Source organism: Stenella coeruleoalba (genome assembly GCF_951394435.1).
Source record: "Stenella coeruleoalba genome assembly, chromosome: 21".
In the NCBI taxonomy this organism is placed as follows: domain Eukaryota; kingdom Metazoa; phylum Chordata; class Mammalia; order Artiodactyla; family Delphinidae; genus Stenella; species Stenella coeruleoalba.
Window position 1 is genome coordinate 25299709 of NC_137167.1, and position 26537 is coordinate 25326245.

General features: G+C 48.4%; 1 protein-coding gene across 1 annotated transcript in view; it reads left to right on the forward strand.

Annotated features, from left to right (window-relative positions):
• The window catches only part of DLGAP2 (DLG associated protein 2), a 718648-nt gene that overhangs the window by 357776 nt on the left and 334335 nt on the right, over nt 1-26537 (forward strand). The window lies entirely within an intron of this gene.

Sequence of the window (26537 nt, forward strand, 5' to 3'; positions counted from 1 at the left end):
TAGATGGTCCCTTTGTTACAACTGATGAACCTATGTTGACACATCCTCAGGGGTTTCGGGTCAGAGGGAGGAACAGGCAGAGCCCAGAGGATTTTCAGGGCAGTGAGTCTATTCTTTGTGACACTCTCATGGTGGACACCTGTCATTATACATGTGTCCAAACCCACAGAACGCCCACACCAAGAGGGAACCCTGATGTCAGCCGTGGACTCTGGGGGATGGTGACGTGTTTTGCTGACACCGGGGTGTGGGGACTGCAGCATGGGATGACTCTTGAGGGTCCTGGAGCCTTGTGCCCGCGAGGCTCACTGACCCGGTGTTAGTCATGTGACCGGGAGGACCGCGATGACAGTGGCGGGTGATCACAGACCCCTTGGGAACCCCGTGTGTTTAGCTTCCGCTTTGAAATGATGTGTCTGTGTGTATATGTGTCCTTTAATGGTGCAGCTGCCCACAGCTCAGTTTTAAAATCCATGAGATTTTGAGAGCTTACCTTTCCAAAGAACCTTTTCTTACCTCCGAGCAGGCCTTGCAGAGACGAAAGCTGTCTTGTGTTGAGTATCTTCCTATCTTCCCTTTAGCCTTCGTTGCCTCATGGCAACGTCCCTCCTTCCTTAGGAAGGAATGGAGAACAGAGCCCAGAGCTAAGATTACATAAATCCCCTTATTCCAGCCCCATTCCCTGCTGTATGCACAAATTATTCCTGTTGTTCTCACCTCACAGTGATGAATGTCATCGTTATTCTCACATAGTCAACATCACCCACAAGTTATCCTCTCCGTTCCTGTTTCTCACCTGTGTGCTGTTTAGTGAGTTGGCTGAGATATTTACGTGTCACTCAGTTATGTAAGGAGTCGCTGTGTTTGTGCTCACCCCGTAAGCCTGCCAGTAAGTATGTGCATTTCAAGTGCCAAAAAGTCTGTCCGCTCTAAAAAGGCTTTTGTTTTAGGTGAGAATACAGGCTGATCAGTTCTTCCCATGCTTACCAGTCCCCTGGGGAGCTCATTAAAATGCAGATTCTGATTCAGGAGGTCTGAGGCAAGGCAGACTCTGCTCTTCTGAAAAGCCCGCCAGTGATGGCAGTCCTGCTGGTCCAGGGACCACGGTTTGACGTTTATTGTAGGACATCTTGACGTATTTTGAGTAGCTTCTCCTGTGTGCCCTGCTCTGTGTTACATACAGTGAGGAGTAAAAGTAAGTGATACAGAGTCTAACCGTCTTCTGAGACCAGAACGGCATGGGAGAGGCCCTTACAGAACCGTCGTGTGAAAGTGACGGGGCGATCGGAAGTGAAAGAGGGAACATCAATGTTGGTGGAGTTGGGGGTCAACTTAACGCTCGTGGGTCGTGGTATGAGGTAGAACTGGGCTCGAATCTGGGTCGAACCTCTCACAGAGCAAGTGACTTCTTTTCTAGGATCTTAGTTTCTGCCTCTGGGAAGACAGGACGAGAATGCACGAGTGCACGTGTGTGTGTGTATGCACCTGTGCACTACATGCGTTCTGTATGTGTGGTACCTAGTGCCCACATACGTATCCTGTGTGTGTGTGTGTGTGTGTGTGTGTGCGCACTGGGTATGCGCAGGTATGTACATTTATATTATGTTGTATAGTACACAGTACATCCGTCCGTATGTACAGTTTTTCGTCCTGAAGGGGACGCGCCCGGCACGCGGCATGTGGCTGACGATGTAAGAGCTTCATTTCCTGTCGTTGGGTGGGAACCTCGGTGTCTACTTGGGACTACGGAGGGACGGAGGGACGAGGGGAGGGGAGAGGGGAGACGGGACCGCCTTGGTGGGAGGAGAGGTGAGAACAGGAGCTCCTGCGGGTAGACACACTCGGGGCTGAGCCGAATCGTAAAGGCCTTGAGCAGAGTGTGGGCTCGGTCCCAGAGCCGGCAAGAGCCGTTTGCCCAGAGCAGGGGGCCACGGTGGGAACGGACATCCAGCCGGATGGACCCAGGGGGCAGGGGGCGCCTCTGTGACATCTCCTCGTCTGTTTGTGAAATGAAACCGTAGTAGTCGCCTCCGGACTTGGGATCCGTGAGTTCCTTGTCCGCCCAGTGATGGGGCGGGGCCGGGCCGGTGTCCTGGCAACAGGCCTCCTTATCTACCCCGCGGGAAGTGCAGCGTTGGCTCAGCTGGAGGTGAGAAGCCGCAGCAGAGCATCTCCCGACGGCGCCGCAGCCCGGAGCACCCGAAGCGGGGCCGGCGACCTCTGCGACGGCGGCGGCGTTCTTACCGTTTGGGGGAGGACGGACCCACAGTGCGGGGTCTGCCTTAGGAGGCTCCGAGGAGGCGCGGTCCTGGGCCCACAGAGCGCGTGGGCGGACTGCCCGCCTTGGGAGGGTCCCGGAGCCTCCGGCTGAGCCCCTCGGGAGGGGAGGGGATGCTACGCGGCTGGGGCAGCCTTGGCTTTTGAGCAGGTTTCCAGTGTCTCCGTTTTCCTTCAGTGGGGCGGGGACACGGCTGTGTGTGAAGTTCCTGGAATTCCGAGGGGGGCTCCACCCAGCCCGGGGCAGGTTGACAAAATCTCAGAGACCCGGGGTGACCTTGGGCACTCATGAGCAAAGGAAACAAGAGGTTCATCCGCATCTCAGCCAGGGTGCGTCTGAGAGCCTTACACTCCTGGAAAGCAAAGGGACGTGAATCCAAGCGTCCTGTTGATGTAGGACGGTGTGAAGAGAAGGCACAGGAGGGTGGCCTGTGTTCTGCGGATGGGCAGGTGTCTGAGGACCGCTGTCATGGCTCAGCGTCACCGGCCGGCCCCTAGGGCACATCCTGGGTGTTGTGAGGTCCCCACCGGGATGACCATCCCCTCCCCGTCGGCCTGCTGGTGTCCCTGGTCCCACTCTGTCCACCCCCTCTGCCCGAGAGCTCAGTGGGCTCTGCCCCCCTCCCGGGCCTCTCACACCTGCTCCCCCCACCCCACCCCGAGAGCCTGCGCCTCCCATCCGCACACCTGCTGCCTTCTGTCCATCTCGGTGCCCGGTCCCCGAGTCAGCCAGGCCCCGCCGGCTCCTCTCAGAGGAGCCCCCGTCCCTAGCACGCCACCTGCACCCTCAGGGTCACCGTCACCCCTCCCCAGCCCCTTCGAGAGGGCGGTCCCGGGACTCCCCTCCCCCACGGGCTTGCTTACCGTTGATTGTTTCGTTTCCTGAATTTTACGCTCCAGAGACACAGGGAGCAGGTCTGTGATTCATCACGTACGTCCTGCCCCAGCTCCCTGGTTGGCACAGGTGCTACGTTAGGTGTTCATTTACTGTTTCTTGGGTGAGTTTTGTTTCGTTTTTAGTAAATTCAGTTAGTTAATCATGCTACTGAACATCATATTAAGTTTTGAAAATTAAACCTTCTCCTTACCTGCTGCTGTGCTGAGTGTGGCTTATTAGTTAGAGGCCTTCATAAACCATAAGATGCCACGTACTGTTTGATCTGATGTCAGGTCAGTGGAGCTCTTACGTTCCAGCCTTATGGGGATGTGTCTTCCGGGCCTGGCGGTTGTCCCACGGCTGCGGAAGTGTCGTAGTTCAGCTGACGGGCTGCTTCTGGTTCCAGGGAGGCCGGGTGGCCTCCAGAATGAGGCCTTGTGTCCGAGGCAGCGGGGCCGGCCCGACACGCTCCAGGTGGAGTGGGAACGTTATCTCGCCCCGAGTCTTAGGGAAACTTGGGTGAGTGAGCGGAATTTTCCCCGTTGTACCTTCTTCCTTTCATCGCTTTGTTGCTACCCTTTGGCTCCGCTCTCACAGAAAGTAGTAGATGCAAAGAAATGGTTGATTTGCCAACAATTACTGCAAAATAAGTGAGAAGTCTCCCGTGATGCTGAGTCTGAAAGTTTACTTTTTAGTTTCCAGGAGTCACTCTGGCTGTAATTCCACAAACATGACAAAGCAGAGTTTCCCTGTAATGCAAGTGTTCCTCGAGAACTAGATTGGGGCTGACACTCAGAGGTCACTGTGACCCCAGGGCTTCGCATCCTGAGCTGTGGGCCAGGAGGGGACCGGCCTTCAGAGAGGAGTGGGCACTGTGTCACTCGCGACCTCACCGGGTCCTCCAGGGCCTGGGGTTGGTTTTGCAGGTAAAGCCCCCTTGGGCTCGGAGGCAGCCAGGTGCCCTACATGGCAGGTTGGGACCCAAACCCATGTCCGTTCATCTCTGCTCTGACGCAGCCCTGCTGAGGGACGGACGTGGGCTCGGGTCCCATCCTTCCGATTTCTCACTAGAGGAGGGCGAGGTTTTATTTCCATGTCTCAGATGTGGTTCCTTTCATGATGCGAACGTCTGGGAAGAGGCGGGGCTGCAGATGGCAGCTCAGGCCAGCCGTCCGCTCTTGGAGGTGGGGCGTGCTCTGAGGCGGGGGGCACTCAGGTGCGTCCACTTGGCAGATGGGACCCCGCAGTTGCTTCCTGTGTCACCTCAGCTCCTTCTCTCCACGTTGGCCACCGAGGAACCCAGCGTCGCTGGAGCAGTCAGACCTGCAAACCAGGTGTTTCCTATGAAACAGGCAGGGACGGCCGAAGTCCACGTGCTGGAAATCATCAGGGGCTGAAACTTCTGAAAGCTTAGCTGCTCTCCGGGCACTCGCTGGCCCCAGTTGTGTTTTAAAGGAAAGGCTTTGGAGATAATTTGGGTGGATGAGATGAGAGTCTCCATTTCTATGCTGTCATTTCTACTATTAAGCAGAAACCCCTGGAACAGTGGCATTTATTTTTATCTGAGTTTGCCAAAAGCCATGTAGAAACCTGGTTAATATGTATATTCCACTTCAAAAATTATAGGAACAGCATAATAGCAATAACCCACAATCCTAAGTGAAAGAGAGGAAAATAGTCCCCTCCAGCCCGTGCAACCTTCCTCGGGGGTAGGGGCTGGCCTGGGTGCCTCCCTGGTTCCCCCGTACGTCCCGCGCCATGGTGACCGCGCCCCACGTGCGCACCGGTCTTCGGGCCTCGCGTCCAGAGCAGTCAGGCTGCCCCTCCCCCATCGCTGCAGGCCGCCGAGGCTCCGGCTTCTGGTCTCCTGGTAACCGAGCCCTAAGCTTTGACGCTGGATTATCATCAGGCACGTGGTGCTTCCTGACCCTCAGCGTTTTAGGTAATAAACACGTGGGGAGCGTCTGGTGAGCGGTGACTGGCACAGGCGGGGTCTGTTCCCGCCGCCCTCGCCGGCCTCCGTCCCGGGTTGTGCGTGCGGGATGCTCGTCACAGTCACGACAGGTTCCGGGAAGCTGCCCCCCGTCATCCGTTCTCACCCTGGGACGTCGGTTACTGTTGCTTCTGGTTGAAAGAGCTCTTCGAGGAACTGTCTTGAGGGTTTTGTTTCCAGAGGTGGGAAGGTGAGTGGGCGTGATGTTGAGAAAACAGCCCTGACGCCTGGCCCAGACACAATGGCCCTGTGACCGTGGGCCAGCTGCTGACGCGCCCAGCCCACTCCCCCTGTAGAAACGGTACAGCGGATGTGAAGACTGGTGCCTGTCGGAGCCCCTCACGTAGCCCACGGGGTGTGCTGGTGTGTTATAAGTGGTGGTTTTATTATGTCCGACGCAGGAGCGCTTACAAAGTATTAAAGGGCAGGAAAAGGTGGGGTGACACTTCAGAACGCTTAGCCGGGAGGGAGCTCAGGCACCGCCGGGTCCCAGGCCCGCCAGCCACAGCGCTGGGGGAGGCCCTTTAGGTTCTGGGTTAGGGGGGCCTCAGGCCGGCAGGCCCGAGTCCAGCGCAGGCACTTGGGGCTCAAGGAAGCCACGTGGCCGACTCGGGTCACTCAGCATCTGTCCGCAAAGCTGTCATAATGTCCCCATTTCAACCCAACTGGATTGGTGGTCCCCAATCCAGTTCCGGCACTAACCGAGTTGAGGGGTCCCCTGGGTTAAAGGGCATGGCCCCCAGCAAGACCGCTACCCTCCAGGGGTCGCCAGGCCACCCACACTCTGACCAACCGGAGAAAAACGTGCAGGTTCCCACGACACGTCGGGTTGGATAATTCCCTGAAACAGCGCAGGGAGCCGTGGAAGGCGTCCGCACGCGCGGTCCGGTTTCTCACGGGGGATTCGCGTTGCCCACCTGGAGCCCCCACTCACCACTGGGCCTCAGCCGCCAGAGTGGCCTGGAGGATGCCTGTGATGGACCTCCGGCCCCTCCCCCGAAGGTCAGGCTGGCTCAAGCCCACCCCCCCAGTCACACCCTTGGTCCTCTTGGGGACCAGCCCCCGTCCAAGCTCTCTACCAGCCCAGCCTGAGTCACCTCATTAGCATTAGAAACCGCTCACCACTCAGGAAATTCCAGATGCCTTAGTCAGCTCAGGCTGCTGTCACAAAGCACCAGAGACCGGGGAGGGGAGGGTTAAAGGGCAGCATTCGTTCCCCAGTTCTGGAGGCCAAGCCCAAGATCAGGCTGTCGCAGGCCTGGCTCCCCTGAGGCCTCCCTCCTTGTCCTGCAGGGTCGTCCGTCCCACTGGGTCAGGGCTCCGCCCTATGACCCCATTTAACCCTAATCCCTCCTTGAAGGCCCCGTCACGCTGTGGGTGAGGCTGTCAGCGTGTGGCTCTGGGGGCACATAGTTCAGGCCGTAACACCAACACTTTTAGAACCTCTACGCCGGGAGCCCAGGACAAAGCCAGCCAAGTTCTTCATTACACAACAGATACCATCCATCACCCAGATTAACTGCCCCGTGCCCGCCTGCCCCGGCCCCTCCATCACTCTTTCTCCACCTCCTTTCCCGCCAGCTCCTCTCACTGCCCCCGAATTCCTGACTCTGGAGGGAAATGTCGGGACCTCCTTCTGGTTCCTTTCCTCATGTTCTGACGTCTCTCCTCCTGGGGCGGGGGAGCCTGTCTGCCCTCCCGGGAGGAGCTGGCGACGATCTTGCCATCTAGGGACTGGACGGGCACCGGGGGAGGTGGAGTGTCTACAGGCTGAGCGCAGGTGAGGTCAGGAAGAGGCAGGCAGGTGGCACACAGAGGGGACGCTGACCAGAGCCTCGGTGGCTCACGGAGCCGCGGCCCAGCGTGGCTTCGCAGCACGTCCCTCCTCATCCCGGCACCAGGCGGGGTGTCCCAGTGTCCCTCGGCTCGCGTCCTGTGGGTTGCGAACTCCGGAGACAGCCCTCGCTCTGCGTGATTCACGTTAATGTCTGGCAGACTCTTCCAATACTTATTTTCTTCTCTGGCCCACGGTTAATGTAATTCAGGATCTTTGTTTCTTGAAGGACAGCCGTGCACTGTGGGGAGATGTCTCTTAGGGTCCCCTTGGGACCAGAATCAGATCCGGTGTAATGCAGGGACTTCACTGAGGACTTGCAAACAGTCTGGAGACATATGTTAATTGAATTCATAGATGACACAGAGCCAGGAGGCAGCGGTAATGCTGCTGCGGCCTGATAAACAGTGGGGTGGCCAGCCAGCTGCTCACGAGAGCATCAGAAAGCGTCCATGCCACACAAACGCAGGGAAGGAAGAGTAGACACAGCGCCTCACGACGATGACAAATTAAATACTAAGAGAGAATGGAACCAAGGCATTCTATACTGAGGAAGATGGTCTAATTAACCTTCGGTGGCGGCGGGGGAGAGGATGGCTAGACTCCCTCACGGAGTTTTTTCAAGGGGGGGTATAAATGCCTCTGAAAGCAGCCCTACAGGGAAAGCTGGTGGGTCCACATGGAGACCAAGCTAAGATCAAGTGTACGTGTAAAAATGAACAAGGAACTCTGTGCCTTCACCCCAGCTTCTGCGGATCCTGGGTTTAGGGTTTCAGGATTTCCTGGTGAGGGGTGAGCCGTGTGCACCCCGATCCCTGCGCGTACCCTCTGTGACTGCCCCGCAGCTGGGGAGACGACGCCCTGATGACGACGCCCTGCCCTCCCCGCCCCGCCCCCGTGCTCCAGAGAGACCGGGCCCGGGGCTCCCCGGGGTGGGGGGGGCCATCCTGCCCCTGAGGGGGGCCGGAGCGTGGGTGCCAGTAGGCAGGAAGCCCAGGGCCTCCTGCGACTCTTCTCTGGGTCCGTCTTCCCAACCCCCGGCTGACGATCCGAGTGCAGACACATAACCCCCGTCGCCCCCAGCTGCGCGTTACGTTCAGCCTCTGTGCTCTGGCCCAGTTTACTCTTCACGCCTGGAAGCTCCTCGTGTCCTTTGGTAGCTCGTCCTCCTTCAACGTTTAGTGTAAGGCACAGTCTCGGGAAATTCAAGGGGGACTCACAGCATCGTCTGTGCAGCATGCCCACAGCGCTCACTGCACTGTCGGGGTGTCCATGCACGGTGGCTGCTTCACCACCGTCCAAGACCCTCGAAGGCCGGGGGCCAGGCTCACCCTCGGGGCCGAAGCGTGTGCTTACTGATGAGGGGAGCCCGCTTCCCGACGCTGCCCCTTCCCGAGGGGACACGTTCCTGGAGACACCTTCTCTCCGGTCACAGTGAGCTGAACGTAGTGTCACATTCTGGTGGGGAAATAATAGAAAGAAAAGATGATGGTCCTGGGGCGATTGAGAACTAGAAGGAATTTATCACCCCGGTCGCGATGCCATGGCCCCAAGTGGGGGGTCTGCTTGCTCCGTCCGGGTGTGTCCAGCCGCGGGGACAGCTGAGCGGCCAACTCGGACACCGCCGTTTGTCACAGTTGATATAAACTGCTTTTATAATTAAGGGTCAGGTCGAACAGTATCTGTCCAGGAATTAGTTCTTCAGTGAGTTTATTTTATACTTTTATGATCTCTTTCTTTCTTGTGTCCATCCTGAGTTTTCACATTTCACTGAGATAATATTAGGACTCTTGATAGAAGAAGTGAATTTATTTCTCATGCAGGTGCCCAGAAGCCCTCCTGGGTGGGACACAACCCCCTTGCAACCCACGCCCCTCCCGACCGATGGGGACATCACTGCATTTGAGCATCTCCTAGTGGAGAAATGTCCGCCCTCTGGACAACTGAAAGGTGAAGTCACTTGTCCCCAATCTCAGTGTCTTCAGTGGCACCAAATAGTCCATTTGGCCCAATATCTTGCCGTGCCCTGTTACAGGAGCCGATGAGGTCTTAATTCTAAGAAAGGCAGGTGCTGGTCTTGCTGTGGGTTTTAGGTACATAGCCTGTGTGTGGCCGGGGCCCCACGTGACCTCCTTTGGATCCAGGATGGGCTCTGGGGCCCCGCAGCAGTGCAGGCCTGGTCCGGGGGCGCCGTTCCCGTTCCTCCAGAAGCCAGGGAGCCAGCTTCCGTCTGAAGCGTGCGTGTCCAGTGCGGACAGAGCAGCTGCACACCCACTGGGTATCCGGCAGCACGGGGAGGACGGAAGGAAGCAGGGCCAGTGGGTCACGGCAGAGAACATCCATGCCGTCCGTCCAGAGGACACCGGGGACAGCTGCAGGGCCGGGCTGACCCCGCGGGGCAGTCAGGGCTGACGCTAAGCCTGTCGCCTGTGAGCCTGGGGCGCTGGCACCTGTCTGTGTGGCACTGAGTCAGGTCCTCTGTAACCTCCTACGATGAGGGGTGAGTGTGGAGCCTCCTGTGGACGCAGGACAGAGGTGGCCCAGTCCCCGCCAACAGCCCCCGAACGTGGTTCTACCCACGTCAGCCCTGTGCCTTCCCCCATAGCCGGGCCTGCTTCCCGTGGGCTGGACGCTAACTGAGCTTGGACGGCTTGGCCCCTGGGGAGACTGTGTCCTCGTGAGGTTGACTGGAGCCTGCCGTCCCCCACCCTCGAGTGTCCGGCAGCTGCTGGGGTCTGCCTGCCCTGCTGTCCGCCCAGCGGGCCCCAGACGCGGACGAACTGCCAAGTAACTGCTCTCCGGCCCCGGCTTGCGGGCTGCCCGGGGCAGTGTCGGGGCCCCGGGGCGGCTCAGCGCTGCCCCTCGAGGATGTGCAGCCCCAGGGCCTCGGAGCCGGGCCTCCTGCCCGCAGCCAGCTGGGAGCACGTGGGGAGGACGGTAGTTGGAGGCTTTCCAACGTCACTTAAAGCATTTCCCGTGGTTTTCCGAGGTGCTTTCGAATGAACAGCCCTTGTCCCCCGCTCCCCGCCCTCGGTTCCTCTCTCACCGTCGCTCCCCCACACTCTGCTCCACCCAGCTGGCTGCTTTTCATCCTTCAAGATAAGCATCTCTGTCTTAGAAAGGCCTTTCCTGACCGACAAAATAGAAGCAGCAGTGGTGACAGTGGTCACGACCGCAAGCGCCACCACAACAAACCCTCAGGGTTACCAAGCGGGTAGCAGATGCAGCCTCATCGGTTCGGCGGGTGGTCACCTTTCCTATCACCCAGACCAGGATGCTTGCCAGAGCGAACAGGTGGTATTAATAATCACACCAAAGGCCACTCGTACATTGGGGCTGTTGATGCAGGTGATGGGACGTTACAGTCTTAAAAGTAATGCTTTACGGAAAGAATGAGGCTGAGGGCTTCCCTGGTGGCGCAGTGGTTGGGAGTCCGCCTGCCGATGAGGGGGATGTGGGTTCGTGCCCCAGTCCGGGAAGATCCCACATGCCGCGGAGCGGCTGGGCCCGTGAGCCATGGCCGCTGAGCCTGTGCGTCTGGAACCTGTGCTCCGCAACAGGAGAGGCCACAACAGTGAGAGGCCCGCGTACCACAAAAAAAAAAAAAAAAAAAAAAATGAGGCGGAGAGCAGTGGTGCAGGAGTCCCACCTGGGAGGCTGATTCTCCCAGCTTGGTTATCCTCCTGCATGGTTTCCTCTTCCTGGTTTTGAAGCCTTTGAGCTTCAGTCAGTCATCAGTGTGCTAGTGTCCTCCTGGCTGTCTACACCCTCGGCCAGGCCCTGGGCTCCCAGTAACCAGAACAATGGTCTTTCCACTCAACACTCTGGACCCGGTTCTTGGCACCTGCGTGGCGGGCCTTCAGTGAATCTGTGCAGGGTGAATGAATACATAAATCTTTGCTATTCTTGCTACTATCAAGATTTTCTAATTAGCCTTGAATTATACACAATATTCTCTAATGAATTAAAAACCATCTGCTCTTGTTGTTGTTTCGATGTCCGTGGCTGTAATCTGAACTTTTTTTTTTTAACATCTTTATTGGAGTATAATTGCTTTACAATGGTGTGTTAGTTTCTGCTTTATAACAAAGTGAATCAGCTATACGTATATATATGTCCCCATATCTCCTCCCTCTTGCGTCTCCCTCCCACCCTCCCTCTCCCACCCCTCTAGGTGGTCACAAAGCACCGAGCTGCTCTCCCTGTGCTATGCGGCTGCTTCCCACTAGCTATCTACCTTACGTTTGGTAGTGTATATATGTCCATGCCACTCTGTCACTTCATCCCACCTTCCCCTTCCCCATGTCCTCAAGTCCATTCTCTACATCTGCATCTTCATTACTGTCTTACCCCTAGGTTCTTCATGACCTTTTTTTTTTTCTTAGATTCCATATATATGTGTTAGCATACGGTATTTGTTTTTCTCTTTCTGACTTACTTCACTCTGTATGACAGACTCTAGGTCCATCCACCTCACCACAAATAACTCAGTTTCGTTTCTTTTTATGGCTGAGTGATATTCCATTGTATATATGTGCCACATCTTCTTTATCCATTCGTCTGTCGATGGACACTTAGGGTGCTTCCATGTCCTAATCTGAACTTAATTAGGGCACATGCACACCTCCCCTGACTCATACTCACTAGAACAAGCGTTTAGAAATGCAGTCAATTCCGTTTCGAGACTGTGATCTGTGCTCACATAGTCTGCTGCTCACTTCTCTCTCAGAACCTCCTGGGAGTTGTTGAAAGTCAAAAGGGAAAATATATCCATGTAGGAAACAATAAATACCATCATCAAGGGAAGAACTTTGGGGCATTAATAAAAAATGCGGTACGAAGGGGATGGAGTGGGAGGGGGTCATAGGTGGAGCATCTCAGCTTCAGAAAGAAGGACAAGATCAGAACATCTAATTGGGAATTAACGCAAAGACTCTGTGAGTTCAAATTAATGTGTATCAGCGGTCCTCTTGACAGCTGCTGCCCCTGAATGGGCTTATGGGAGATTCGTGTTTGTACATTAACAAGTAGGTTTGTGTGCAGCGCCTTGGAGATGTGCTTCTGACAGTGCTGGGGAGGGGGCCGGTTGTGCGTTCGGGCTGTCGCTTAGCTCCAGACGTTGGTTTCCTACTAATTTATGGCAGGAGTTTCTTCACCGTTTCCTCTGTTTCCAAAGAGCACGTGTGGGCAGAGGGGTCTGCATTTGCAGAGTGCGCTTCTGTCCATGGGGGCTTGACAAGGTACGCTTAGCCCCGTCAGATGGGGGTTCTCAGCGATTACGTGAAAAAAGTTAATTACCCTAAATGCTGAGTCATAATCACAAGCAGTCATGTCTGTGCTTCAAAATGGAAGCTTTGGCGTTCCCGAATGGTCCACCATTACCTGAGTAAATTAGGCTCCCTTCCTAATTGTTTTGCAACCACTGATACATTTTTAAATTTAATTCTCTCCTTGAACTTCACTGTCTAATCCCACACTACCAGCTACCACATTCTCTCTCGTAATTGTGCATATATCATCCTCTCTCTCTCACCAAAAAGGTCATATTTCCCTTGAATTGGATATAAAGTAAACGGAATGAAGTACACAGTAGTAACATAATTAGGGGATAAACTCTATTCTGTCTTAGTTGATGGAAGGTAATGAGAAATCAAGGTAAAGAGGAGACATTTATTCGACATAGAGATGCTGTTTTTCATTTTGCAGTGAGACATAACAAGATGATACCTCTGCATTTTTTTTATCCAGCGACTACTGTACAGGATGGGAAGGAAAAGAGTGACTTTGAACCAATTAGTGGGTGGATGACATTTCTTTTTCCTCTACAAGACGACTAAAAGTTTAAAATACTAAAGAAAAAAAATCATTGCATAATAAGGGCTGCTTGGAAAAAAGTGTTTGGCCAGAACTGTTGAGCTCTTATTCCTCTTTTTCTGTGAGTAGGAGAAGAGAAATCCAATTTTATCAGCTGTCTTCTTGACAGGCTGATATCATTTAAAAAGATAATTTATTAAAAGTCATGTGTGGCTCAAACACCAGAGACATCCACATAAAAGGGCCCTGATTTATTTGAGTTCCCAGGGTAAGGTTTCTTAAAAGGAAGTGTTTTGCACAGTGAGCCCTGTGGTTAAGTTATTCTCCGTGATCATTCGAGACGGTTCTGTGATGACGGTTCAGTTTTCCCTAAGCGAGGCAGGACAATTACTTGTTGGAATTTTAAGAATAAAATCAGCTGAACAATAGGCAGAGGTTTATTGATCACCACCTGTGTGCTCTGTTCTCTAGCAAGCAATGTGTGAGATGGAAAAGAAGCAGGAGATATGGCCCTTGGCATTAAAGACACTCAGGATATTTTCTTAACCTCAGTCGTGTTACTTTATCAGCCTTGATTTCTCCTTTCTGTATGTTCTCCTAATATTAATTGGTATGAAGGCAGATTCAAGCTGATCAGTTAATCTAAATGGTAGTTTGGGGGTATACAGTATGTTTCAGGCATCCCAGTGGCAGAATTTAAACTACAAGAATGATTAAGATAGGGTTACTACTCACAAAGAGCTTACGGTCTAAGAGAATTGCAAGGAAAATGACAGATAATAGAAACATCTTACTCGTCCTTAAGCATCTACATGACATTCGTGGAGCATTTCCTATGGGCCAGGAAGGTGGGATATAAGGATGGGTATGGCACTGCTCTTCCAAATAAGAAATACAATCAAGTATGCACCTTTGCAGGTACCACAGCCTAGAACAAAGTTTCACTGCCATATACCAAGCATCTAAAACAGAGCCTGGGGCTTCCCTGTGGCGCAGTAGTTGAGAGTCCGCCTGCCGATGCAGGGGACACGGGTTCGTGCCCCGGTCTGGGAAGATCCCACATGCCGCAGAGCGGCTGGGCCCGTGAGCCATGGCCGCTGAGCCTGCGCATCTGGAGCCTGTGCTCCGCAACGGGAGAGGCCACAGCAGTGAGAGGCCCGCGTACTGCAAAACAAAATAATAATAATAATAAAATAAAACAGAGCCTGCGTGGCAGAGAGAAAGTATCCAATCAGGAGTTATAATAAATAGTATAAATAAATATTTATACACAAGTTCATTTTTAAAGGCCCTTTCACATTCAGGATTTTATTTCTCTCACAACTACTCTATGTAAGAATAGAGCAGAAATTAATGAAATACAGAATAGAAAAACATAAAATCTTTGAAGCCCAAACTTGGCTCTTTGAAAAGATCAACAAAATTGTCAAGCCTTTAGCTAACTGATGAAGAAAAAAAGAGACAACTCAAATTACTAAAATACAGAATGAACAGAGAGACATTACTACCAACCTCACAGAAAAAATTACAAGGTAGCGTCCAGAATATATGAAGAACTCTTAAGATTCAGGAACAAAAATTACAGCCTATTTAAAAGTGGGAAAAGGACTTGAATAGACATTTCTCCAAAGAAGATAACACAAATGTCCGATAAGCACATGGTAAGATGTCCAACTTTGTTACTCGTTAGGGAAATGCAATCAAAACCATGATGAGATATCACTGCATACCACTAGGATGACTCTAATTAAAAAGAATAGCAGCACTAAAAGCCCAGAAAAAAGCAAGTGTCGCTGAGGATATGGAGAAATTAAACTCTTCTGTGTTGCTGATGGGAATGTAAGATGGTTTAGTTGCCATGGAAAATGCTTTAGCTGTCCACAGAAAACAAAAGAAAACTACCATATGACCCAGCAAATTCCACTCTGAAGTATATACCCAAAAGTATTGAAAACAGATACTCAAACAAGTACAAGCTTGTTCGTAGTTGCACTGATATAGTAGCCAATAGGTATAAACAGCCCAAATGTCCATGAACTGAGGAATAGACAAACAATTTTCTTGTACACATGCAATGGAATATTATTCAGTCATGAAAAGGAGCACAGTATTGATACATGCTACAACAGGGAACCACCAAAGCATTATGTTAAGTGAAAGAAGCCAGTTATAAAGGGTCACGTATTGTACGATTTCACTTACATGAAATATCCAGAATTGTTCAGTCCATACAGATAGAACACAGATAGGTTGTTATCAGTGACACAGGGGAGAGGGATGTGGGGAGGAGCTCCCCGACAGGTATAAGGGTTCCTTTTGGGGTGATAAACGTGTTGTGGAATTAGATAACAGTGGTGGTTGCACAACATTGTGAAGGCACTAAAAGCCACTGGATTATTCACTTTAAAGTGGCTAACTTTATGTTATGTGAATTTCACCTCCATTTTAAAAAGTTTTAAAAAATTGTAAGAGAGTTCTATGAACAATTGTAAGCCAATAAATAAATTAGGTAACTTAATTGGAATGGACAAATTCCTAGATAGACACAACCTGCCAAAATTGACTCAAGAGGAAATAGAAAACCTGAAGAGACCTATAAGAAGAAAGAGGTTGCATTAGTAGTCATAGTAGTAGTGATAATAATAATAAAACAACTACCTGCAAAGGAAAGCTTGGGTCCAGATTGCTTGACTGGGAATTTCTACCAAACATTTAAAGAAGAACTAATTCCAATCCTTCACATATTTTTTTCAAAATTAGAAGAGGAGCAAACCCCCAACTCATTCTGTGAGGCCAGTATGACTCTCATGCAAAACCATACAACGCTATCACAAAAAAAGAAACTACAGACAATATCTCTTATGAATATAGACATAAAATTCTCCACAAAATACCAGCAAACTGAATCCAACAACATATAAAAGTTTATACACCATATTCACTTGGAATTTCCCCAGGAATGCAAGGTGGATTTGACATCTGAAAATCAAGTAATGTAGTGTACCATTTTAATAGATTAAAAGGACAGAAATGACATAATCAACTCAATAGATGCAGAAAAAGTATCTGACAAAATCCAACACCCCTTAATAATAGAAACACTCAACAAATTAGGATTAGAAGGGAAATGTTCAACCACAATAAGGGCATCTATGAAGAACCTAGAGTTAACATCATACTTAATGGTGAGAGACTGAAAGCTTTGCCTCAGAGATCAAGAGCAAGACAAAGATGTCTGCTTCCATAACTTCTGCTAAACACTGACCCGCACATTCTAGCCAGGGCAGTCAGGCTATGGGAAAAAAGAAAAAGTCAGACTGGAAAGTAAGAAGTAAAACTATATTTCCAGACCACATGAAATTGTATGGAAAATCTTACGGAATCCACTAAAAAATGAGTGTAAATAATGACTGAGTTCAACAGGGTTACAGGGTACAAAATCAACATACAAAAATTCATTGCATTTGTGTACACTTCCAATGAACAAAATGTAACAAAGCAGTACATAATTTATATTCTGTAAAGTATTAAAATATTGTTGAAGGAAATTAAAGAAGATTAAATCAATGGAAAGACATCCCATATTCATGGACCAGATCAGAATACTTAACATTGCTAAGCTGGCAATACTCCCCAAATTGATCTACAGATTGGTAGCAAGGTCCCAGCTGATTTTTTTTTCAGACATTGACATACTGATCCTACAATTCATATGGATATTCACGGGACTCAGAACAGCCAAAATAGTCTTGAAAAAGAAGAACTTGTGGGCTTCCATGGTGGTGCAGTGGTTGGGAATCCGCCTGCCAATGCAGGGGGACACGGGTTTGAGCCCTGGTCCGGGAAGATCCCACACGCCGTGGAGCAATTAAGCCCGTGCGCCACAACTACCGAGCCTGCACTTTACAGCCCGTGAGCCACAACTACCGAGCCCGCATGCCACAACTACTGAAGCCCGCATGCCTAGAGCCCGTACTCTGCAACAAGAGAAGCCACCACAATGAGAAGCCTGTGCGCCGCAAGGAAGAGTAGCCCCTGCTCGCCGCAACTAGAGAAAGCCCGTGTGCAGCAACGAAGACCCAACGCTGCCAAAAATAAGTAAATAAATAAATAATTTTTAAAATGGGAAAAAAAATACAAATAAGCCAATATAAAAATGGACAAGTGATCTAAATAGACATTTCTCTAAAGGAGGTGTACAAATAGCCAATAAGCACATGAAAAGATGTTCAACATCGTTACTCATCAGGAGAACACAGAGTGAAACCACAGTGAGATACCACTTCACACCCATTAGGATGTCTATAATAAAGGAGGCAGATAATAACGAGTGTTGGTAAAGAATGTGGAGAAGTCAGAACCCCCCTAAACTGCTGGTGGGAACGTAAAATTGTGCAGCCACTATGGAAACAGCTGACAGTTCCTCAAATGATTAAACAGAGCGTTATTAGAGGGCCACCAATTCCCCTCGTAGGTCTGTACCTAAGATAAAGGAAAACATATGTCCACAAAAAACCTTTACACAAATGTTCCTCACAGCATTACTAATCATAGCCAAAAAATGAAACATCCCAAATGTCCATCAACTGATGAATGGATTAATGAACTGTGGTACAGGATGCAATAGAATCTTAGGTACCAATGAAAAGAATGAGATACTGATGCACACTGCACGGGTGAACCTTGGACCATCGTGCTCAGTGAGAGAAGGCAGACACAGAAGCTACGTATTATAGGATTCCGCTTCCATGAAAGGACCTGAATAGGCACATCTACACAGAGGTAGAGTAGTGGTTTCCTAGGGTTGAGGGGATAAGACAGTGGGGAGGGGTGACTGCTAAAGTGTACGGGGTTTGCTTTGGGTGTGATGAACATGTTCTAAAATAGATTGTAGTGATGGTCGAACGTATCTGTGAATATACGAGGAACTAGTGAATTGTATACATTAAATGGGTGAATTGGTATGTGAATTATATCATGGCAAAGCCATTCCCCTCCCCATGCCAAGAAAAAAGCCCTGCTTTGAGCTTTGTGAGACATACAACTAGTACCTTTATTTTAAAGATAAGGGTTTTAGCCCGCTGGGGCCCCCCTTGCCTGGTAAATCAATAAGGCTATTCTTTTCTACTTACTCCCCACCCACCCCACAAAAATAAATAAATAAACAAATAAATAAAGATAAGGGTTCTGAGATCCAGTGTATTGTAATGACTCAGTCATGATCACATAGCTGTTGGAGCAGCTAAGGTGGGACATGAGTCCAGTCTTTGATCTGAAGCCTAATTTTATTTCTATTTTGCATTTTATTATGTATAAAAGAATCGCTTTAGGACTTAGGAAGTATCTATACAAGCAGTCACTCCAAATTTTGAATTTCTTTTTCTACTTTAATTTGAAGAAGACTCTGAGGTGTCTATTGAGGGAGTTCATGATTCAACCTTGTCACTTTTATAATTGGACGGTGGCTGGTCAGTTCGCTCCATAAACAGCAAGGCATCACATCTGAGCGTCAGCCAGGGGGACGGTCAGGCTTGCTAGAGCCAGCTCGCCACAAAGTGAGGAGCGAGCCCTGGTTGGAGCTGGGCAGTTGGACACCGAGCTGGGTTGTCTGTCCTCTGGCTTACGGGCTTTGAGGAGCCGGGTGTGCAGGGCCAGGTCCCCACTCCCTTGTCCCTTTCTGTGCAGCTCCCTCACCATGGTGACCATCACACTGGCCTGTGGGTGGTGGTGACCGGGAAGCATTGTCTTTCAACCTGCCTCTTCCAGGTCAGCTGGCTTTGCACGAACTCGTCTGAGGTCTTGAGTGGCATCTAAGAGCTGGATTGTCAGTGGGTCAGCATGAGCTCAACAAGGAGGGGCTGCAAATATAGAAGGATAATTGAATCCCTTAAAATTGCTTGTAGGTGTTTGTCTTTGTTGAGTGTTTGATGTTCAAGGTGCATTCATGTACAGTATTTCATTTATCCTCACAAAAATCTCTGTGAAGTAGATGTTATCACTCAGAAAAGTGAGACATGTGTTCAGTAACTTACCTGATGCCACGTCCTCATTCACTCATTCACTTTTCTGCCAACCTTTTTTAGCTTTACTGAGATGCAGTTAACAAACCATATGATTTACCCTTTTAAAGTGTAGACTTCAGTGATTTTTAGTGTATTTACAGGGTGGTAGCACCGTCACCACAATCTACTTTTAGAGCATTTTTGTTCCCCAGGGAAGAAGCCCTGTGTCCATTAACAGTCACCCCAATTCCACGCCCACCCCTCCCGCAGCCCTGGACAGCCACCCACCTGCTTTCTGTCTCAATAGATTTGTCTACTCTGCACATTTCATATAAATGGAATCCTACAACATCAGTGGATTTTGCGACTGGTCCCCTTCCTAGCGTCGTTCAGCCGTGTTGTAGCGTGTACCAGAACTTCATTCCTTTTTATGGCTGGATAATATTCCGTGGTACGGATATACTCTATTTTATTTATCCACTTATCAATTGAAGGGCATTTGAGCTGTTTCTACCTTTTGGTTATGATGAGTAATGCTGCTACGAACATTGATCTGCCTTTTCTGTGCATATTCCACTAATTTTCCTGGATGTTGGCTCGACCCTCTGCCATGTGGTATATTTACAGAGGTGAATCTGGTCTTGCCTCTGCTCCGAGGAGCCCTTAATTTAACAGCAGAAGACTCAAGTGTGGCCCCGTGAGAACAGAGACTGCCGGTCTCAGTAACTCTCGTGAACGCCTGATGTATGGCAGATCCAGAATGGTGGCCCGTGTGGCTGAACACAGTGTAGGAAAGGGCAGGACGCGGAGTGATGGATCATCAAGACTTCTGGACAACGTAGAAGAGAGCCTGACGCTAGTAGACGGTCAGGGTTGGGCCCAATCTCAGAACTTCTGAGCTCCAAGCCCTATTGGTCCTGCTCCCTAGTTTTCACATCATTTGTAGTTATGGATAGATGATCTTGGTCAATAAGAACTCAGCGAGTACCTGTCAATTGACCTCCGAAGCAACACAAGGAAATATAAATATGTTGAATGTAAGTGTCCCTCAAGGAGCTCACTCTGTACTTGAAAAGGTGAAACATGCCCAGATACAGAAGACTTGAAAAGTGCTATATTAACCCATAGGTCTGTGACATAGGCTGAATGCACTGAGTTCTGTACATGATAGCGTCATGTAGATGTATATGAACTGTGGTAATTAAAATAATATTAATGATACAAAGGGCTTCAGATATAATAGGAGGGATCTGACTAGATGATCAATAGGGGCTCTCGTGGAAAGATTCCATGGTTATTCTGTCGGTGGGCGGTGCTGGCACTGTTGCAAGTCCCAAGTGAATATCTACAGAGGTATTAACTCATCTCATTTATCTCCTATGGTCTTCTTTTAACGAGCCGTTCTTCATTTCTAAAGCCTATTAATATAGAGTAAGCTGAGTTAAAGGCTCTTCCTGTACGCCTTCCTAAGGGGAAGGTACTCTTGATTATTGTCACAGGTGGTGTGTTCGTTTGCTGGGGCTGCCATAACAGAGTTCCAGAAACCTGGTGGCCCAAAGAACAGAAGCTGACTGTCTCAGTTCTGGAGGCCAGAAGTGTGAGATCAAGGTGTCTGCAGGGTGGGCTCCATCTCAGCCTGTGAGGGAAGCTCTGCTCGGGCCTCTCACCTCACTGCTGGCAGGTCCCTGGCTTGTGGCACCAGAAGTCCCATCTTCCCCTGGTGTCTCGCTGTGTGCATGTCTCTGTGTCCAAATGTCCCCTTTTTATAAGGACACCAGTCATATTAGATTAGGGCTCATCCTACTAAGGAGAGTTGACCTCATCTTAACTAACTACATCTACAAAGACCCTTTTTCCAAATAAGGTCACATTCTGCGGTCCTGGAGGTTAGAACTCCCACCTACAAATATAGGGGTCACAGTGCAGCCCATAACAGGTTGCTTCAGTTCTGAAATGATCCCGTGACAGGGAACAGTTTGAAAACAAGGCTTAAAATTATATTCAATGATCTGGATTTGACGGATTCCTAATGAATTTGGTCTTGTTAGATATCATTGATGGAAAATCTTAGATGGTGAGAATTAACTTATAACTTAGAATTAACAGGTCATTTGGTTGGAGCTTCATATATGCTCTTGAGAGAGTTAGTACACAGTGTTTATAGCCAGTGTGGTACATACGCTTTTTAATGCTGAATTATCATGGCACTGGGTTTAGGAATTCTCTCAGGTCTCAAAGTATTGCTTACTTCTTCCTTGGAGTTATTGCGTTTTGTCCCTGAGGACGCCTACCTATAGAAATGCTGGAGGAGGTGGAATGTGGTTCATTCTGGGGAGACCCTGATATAATTCGCTCCCAGGTGGGAACCAGTCAGCTTCCAAATTGTTTCGCTCCACATTGGACTTAGTCATTTGTAAGGCACTCCATCTTAACTAATAGAAAGGACTTGCATTAACTGTGTCATTTTAATTTCTCAGAGCAAGAGTGTGATTTAGATTTAAACTGGCAAAAATCTTGTAAGTCTTGGAAAACAAATCAATTCTGGAAACATTCAGATTGGCCTTGTTCAGTTTTAAAGTTCAGTGTTACTTATACTCTTAATTCTGATGATTTAATTTTCACAATTTAGAAATCTAGAGAAAAATGTAGCTGTCACACTGTTCAAATGACTTTTCTAATAAATCTTTTTGAGGTTTTAATATGACAACGTACATCAGTTACGAGCATTACCTCTGTTTTAAATGTTTCTTTATGGTATGAGATTATCTCTGCAGGTACTGCAGGGGAAGACACTCATTTAAGATTTGCTTTGATGATTGACATTCTGGTATAATTTGGTATAATGGGATTTAATTTGTTTGTAGATAAACTTACCTAGAGGGACCATCACAAGAACAGAACTCTCATAGCTTATATAAACAATGGAAAATTAATTAACATGGAAGTACTAATTAGTTTATCCAATTTGCTGGCAGAGCTCTGGGTACTGAGGGACAGAGATGTGCTCTGGCACATTTGTGTGGGGTGGGTGGAGTGGGGGAGGAGCTAGTTTCAGGGATGCTAGAGAATAGAGATGATGCAGGCAGGAGAAGGGGAGGTTCTAGGGGAACCGTAACATCACACTGCCTGCTCAGACCTGGACAGGAATTGGAGCAGAAAAGAAAATTCCTGGACCCATGACCATGGCCTTGACTGTCGTACTAGCCCTGAGGCCTTGGTTACCTATGTAATTTCTCTGAGATTCTCCCATCCGTAAAATGGGGAGATACCTGTGTGGCTGGCATCACTTGCTTCTTATATAATGTTCCCTCTCCCCGGACTTTATCCTGTTTTCTCTTAACTGTCGCTCAAGCTCCTTCCTCAAGCAGGGATGTAAGCAAGGAAACATCCCTGCTTACAGAGTTAGGGCATCTCCTGTTGTCTGGGCCCTGTGCACCTGCCCTTGGGAGCACTGTCCACATTTCACATGTTCTATTTATACTTGTGACAGATACCTCTCTCACTTGAAGGTAAGCCCTGAGGGCAGGGCCACAATGAAGAAATGAATGAGTGAAAATGTTCCCTCACTGCTTCAAATATCATCTCAATCTTTCTCATCTCTGCAGAGCCATTCCTGAACCCCCAGCAAACTCAGCTGTTACTCTCCCATTTTTCACTTTCTTTTATTACCATATTTTGTTTTGCTTGCACGTTTGTCTCTCCCGGAAAAGATACTCCCAGCACATTGTGTGGGGCCTGCAACACAGTGAGTGCTCAAAACATTTGTGCAGTAAGTTAAATGAGAAAGAGAATAAGGGGTGAGGGAGCAGCTCATCACCTCTGAAGCCCCGCGTGAAAAAGATGCTATGGAAACACAGAGGAGGGGCCAATGAATTCATTATGGAGCAGTTAGAGCTGACTTCCAAAAGGACTGAAATTTAAAATAAATCCTAAAGAATGACTAGGTCTTCACCAGATGGTGGTGGAATACCTAAATATTAACATGCCAAAGGTGTGCCCCTACCTCTCACCATATACAAAAACTGACTCAAAATGCATCAAAGACCTAAATGTAAGAGCTAAAATTATAAAACAACGTAAGCGTAAATCTTTGCGATCTTAGATTAAGCAGTGGTTTCTTAGATATGATTCCAAAAGCACAAGCAATGAAGGGAAAAAAGACTGATTCAACTTCATTGAAATTAAAAATGTTTGGGCTTCCCTGGTGGCGCAGGGGTTGAGAGTCCGCCTGCCGATGCAGGGGACGCGGGTTCGTGCCCCGGTCTGGGAGGATCCCACATGCCACGGAGCAACTGGGCCCGTGAGCCGTGGCCGCTGAGCCTGCGCGTCCGGGGCCTGTGCTCCGCAACGGGAGAGGCCACGACAGTGAGAGGCCCGCGTACTGCCAAAAAAAAAAAAAAAAAAAAAAAAGACAGTAAGCCAGTAAAAGAATGAGCAAAGGACTTGAATAGATATTTCTCCAAAGGAGACATGCACATAACCAATAAGCACATGAAACGATGCTCACCATCATTAGCCATCAGTGAAATGCAAATCGCAACCACCATGGGATACCATTTCACACCCGTTAGGATGACTATAATCAAAGACACAGACAATAGCAAGTATTGGTGAGATTGTGGAGAAATTGAAGCCCTCACGTACTACTGTTGGGAATGTAAAATGGCGCAGCCACTTCGGAAAACAGTTTGGTATTTCCTCAGTGTTAAACGTAGAGTTACCGTATGACCAGAAATTCCATTCCTCGGTATATATCCAAGAGAAATGAAACATATGTCCACTCAGAAACCAGTACATGAATGTTACAGAGGCAATATTCATAATAGCCGAGAAGTACAAATAACCCAAGTGCCCCAAAACCGTGGAATGGGTAAATAAATTGTGGTATAACCATACAATGTAATATTATTTAACAGTCAAACAGAAGGAAGTACTGACACAGGTTACACCATGGATGAACCTTGAAAACATTTTTCTAACTGAAGCCAGTCACCTATTACAACCACATTATTATAGAATTGATTTACATGAAATGTCCAGAATTGGCAAATCTATACAGAAATTAGATTAGTGGCTGCCAGGGGCTGGGTTGATGAGGTACTGGAGGTTGACTGCTAAATGGCAGAGGATGAAAATATTCCAAAATTGATTGTGGTGATGGTTGTGCAACTCTGTAAATATGCTAAAAACCATCGAATTATACACTTTAAATGGGAAAATTGTTTGGTACATGAATGATATCTGCATAGAACTGTTATTGTAAAAAATCACTAATGAAGAAGAATGAGTAGTCATTTGCCAGGCAAAGAAGGGCAGAAGCACACACTTCACCACCATAGCATGTGCAAAGGCCCAGGGGTGTAGGAGCCTGGCTTGGTCTATGCACTGAGTGGTCTGATGTGGTTCTCATGTAACCAGGGGATGTAGGAAGAGGTGCGTCTATTCCTTGCTAAGAGGTGAGGGCTCTGTCATTTAGGAAATGGACCTATTAACAGAAACAGAGCACTTTTAATCTCCACGTTGAAATTTGCTCCTGTTACTTATGTATTGTCAAATGACTACCTTTCAGTTCAAATGAACACACCTTGACCTCCTAAATATTTTAAGTGTGTTATGTCTAGGATTCCTATATATCCTCTAAACACTTCATAATCACCTCATAACATTTGGTCAGTTCAGTGTTCAGGATGTAGGTAATTGGTCCAAATAAAATCGGTAAATGAAGGAGAGAACCTAACCTAAAAATGGAAGAGTTCTAGAAACTCTCAGTAAAACCTGGAAATAGAGAAATGGTTTTCCTACTCATCGCAGTTATATTTGTGAAAATTAAAAGTTGAAGTGATGATGCTTTTGGATACATTAACTGCTCTTCAGGTTTTCATCCCTCGTTCTTTCCTCTGTTCCTTTCCACCAATGTTCCTTGTCCGTAGCTGCCAGAGGCCCGGTGAACTTCTTATCCATGTTCCTCCTCAGCCCCCCTCACTGAGGCGAACTGTGCAGATGCTTTGGCTTTTGGGGGTCACGTATGCTCTTCTACATCAGGGTGCAGAATTAAGTACAGTTTGGGGAGCCCCTATTTTAAGTCACTTTCAGGTTCTCAGAATTGGAGACAAGGCTTCCAGTGTAGCTGTGTTTGGCTCCAGTTTAGAGAGAGATTTTATACAGTCTAAACTATCACAAAGACTTGTTCTCTTTGAAAAATAAATTCAAGCTAAATGCAAAAACATTTGTAAAAGACCTTATACTTTTTAAGGTATATTTAAACTCCCTTTCAACTTCATGCATTGCCGACAAGTGCCAGAAATGGGGGAAAAATAGGTTATGATAAGTCAAAACATAGAAGATACAAATTCAAGTGGAATTGAAGTGTGACGGCCATCACCTGGTGAACATTGTTCCAACTTTCGCAGTGGAGTTCTTTCTGTGCAGCAGCGTGAGTAAGGAGCCCAGACTTGACAAGTAAGCAACAGCCTCTGTCCGTGGTGCTGAATAACACCGCGCTCATCAGCGCTTGTGAGCCCTACTGTGATAGATGAATACCTTGCCACAAACAAAGGAAGAGGCTTCACAATAAGTGATATTTTGCTGACACTTTGGAACAAACTAGGGACACACTGCTGTCAGGGAAAGTATGTTTGATACAGAAGGTTCTAGTGGAAATATTTACGGTTCAGGGAAGTGAAAGGCACCCTGTGGCGATCTTGGACTCCTCGTTACATAAGGGGCTCCTGTTCAAGGCGCCTGTCCTGGGTCTCCTGTGTCATTATGGTATTGCAGACTGTTGGGTACCTTTGGTATTTCACGTGAATTTCCTTTAGTTTGACAATGATAAACTAGGTCAAGTCCCCTGAGGCTAATGTTTATTTTCTGTGTGTGAGATTATCAGAAATAGATACGGAGGATGACTGAACACAGATTTTTAAAGGCATTAATAAATGTTTATGAGCACCTATGAATGTGCCATTCTACATTACTAGGATCCTCCATGCGCAAACATCCATATGTCTGCATGCATGTGTCCATCTTTGTATCTGTGCCAATCAGAGCATGGAAGGCAGATAGTAAAAGCATTCATATAATTATATGTGTACATGTTTGTAGGTACTTATGTTTGTGTTTCTATATTGTGTACTTATACATAGTATCTATATTAATACATGTAATTATATATCTATATATGCACGTGTGTATACATGTATGTACATATACGTAATTAGATCCCTGTGGAACTGTTAGATGAATGACTCAATATTTATGTGAATGTAGTTGGTATGGCATAAAATACATAAGGAATATCAGCTTATAATGTTAGATTAATGAATAGGAATTAATTATAGTACAATGTAAGTCTTGGGGAAATTTCCTCTTCAAAGGGGGAATGGAATCTCCATTTTCAAAGACTGTTCTAATTCTGAGAAACACCTGGGCACAAATGCAGGGAGTGCCCAGCCATGGCCTCAGCACACCCCAGTCTAGAGCGGAGAAGACCACCTAAACCACTGACTAAAGTGTAAAGAACCTTATGAGCCGGAAGGAAGAAGGTAGCTGGTAGCCTGAGGGCACTGGTAGGAAGTGGTCAGTCAGGGATGTGTCACGTGAAGCTGGCCCTCAAGAAGGGGGTGCGAGACAAGATGACGGGGGGCAGAGGTGACAGCGTGATCGGCGTGGCAAGGTTGGGTTCCAGGCTTTCAGACGTGAGCGCCGCTCCACCCATCCTGTTTCTCACGGCAGCTGTTTCCT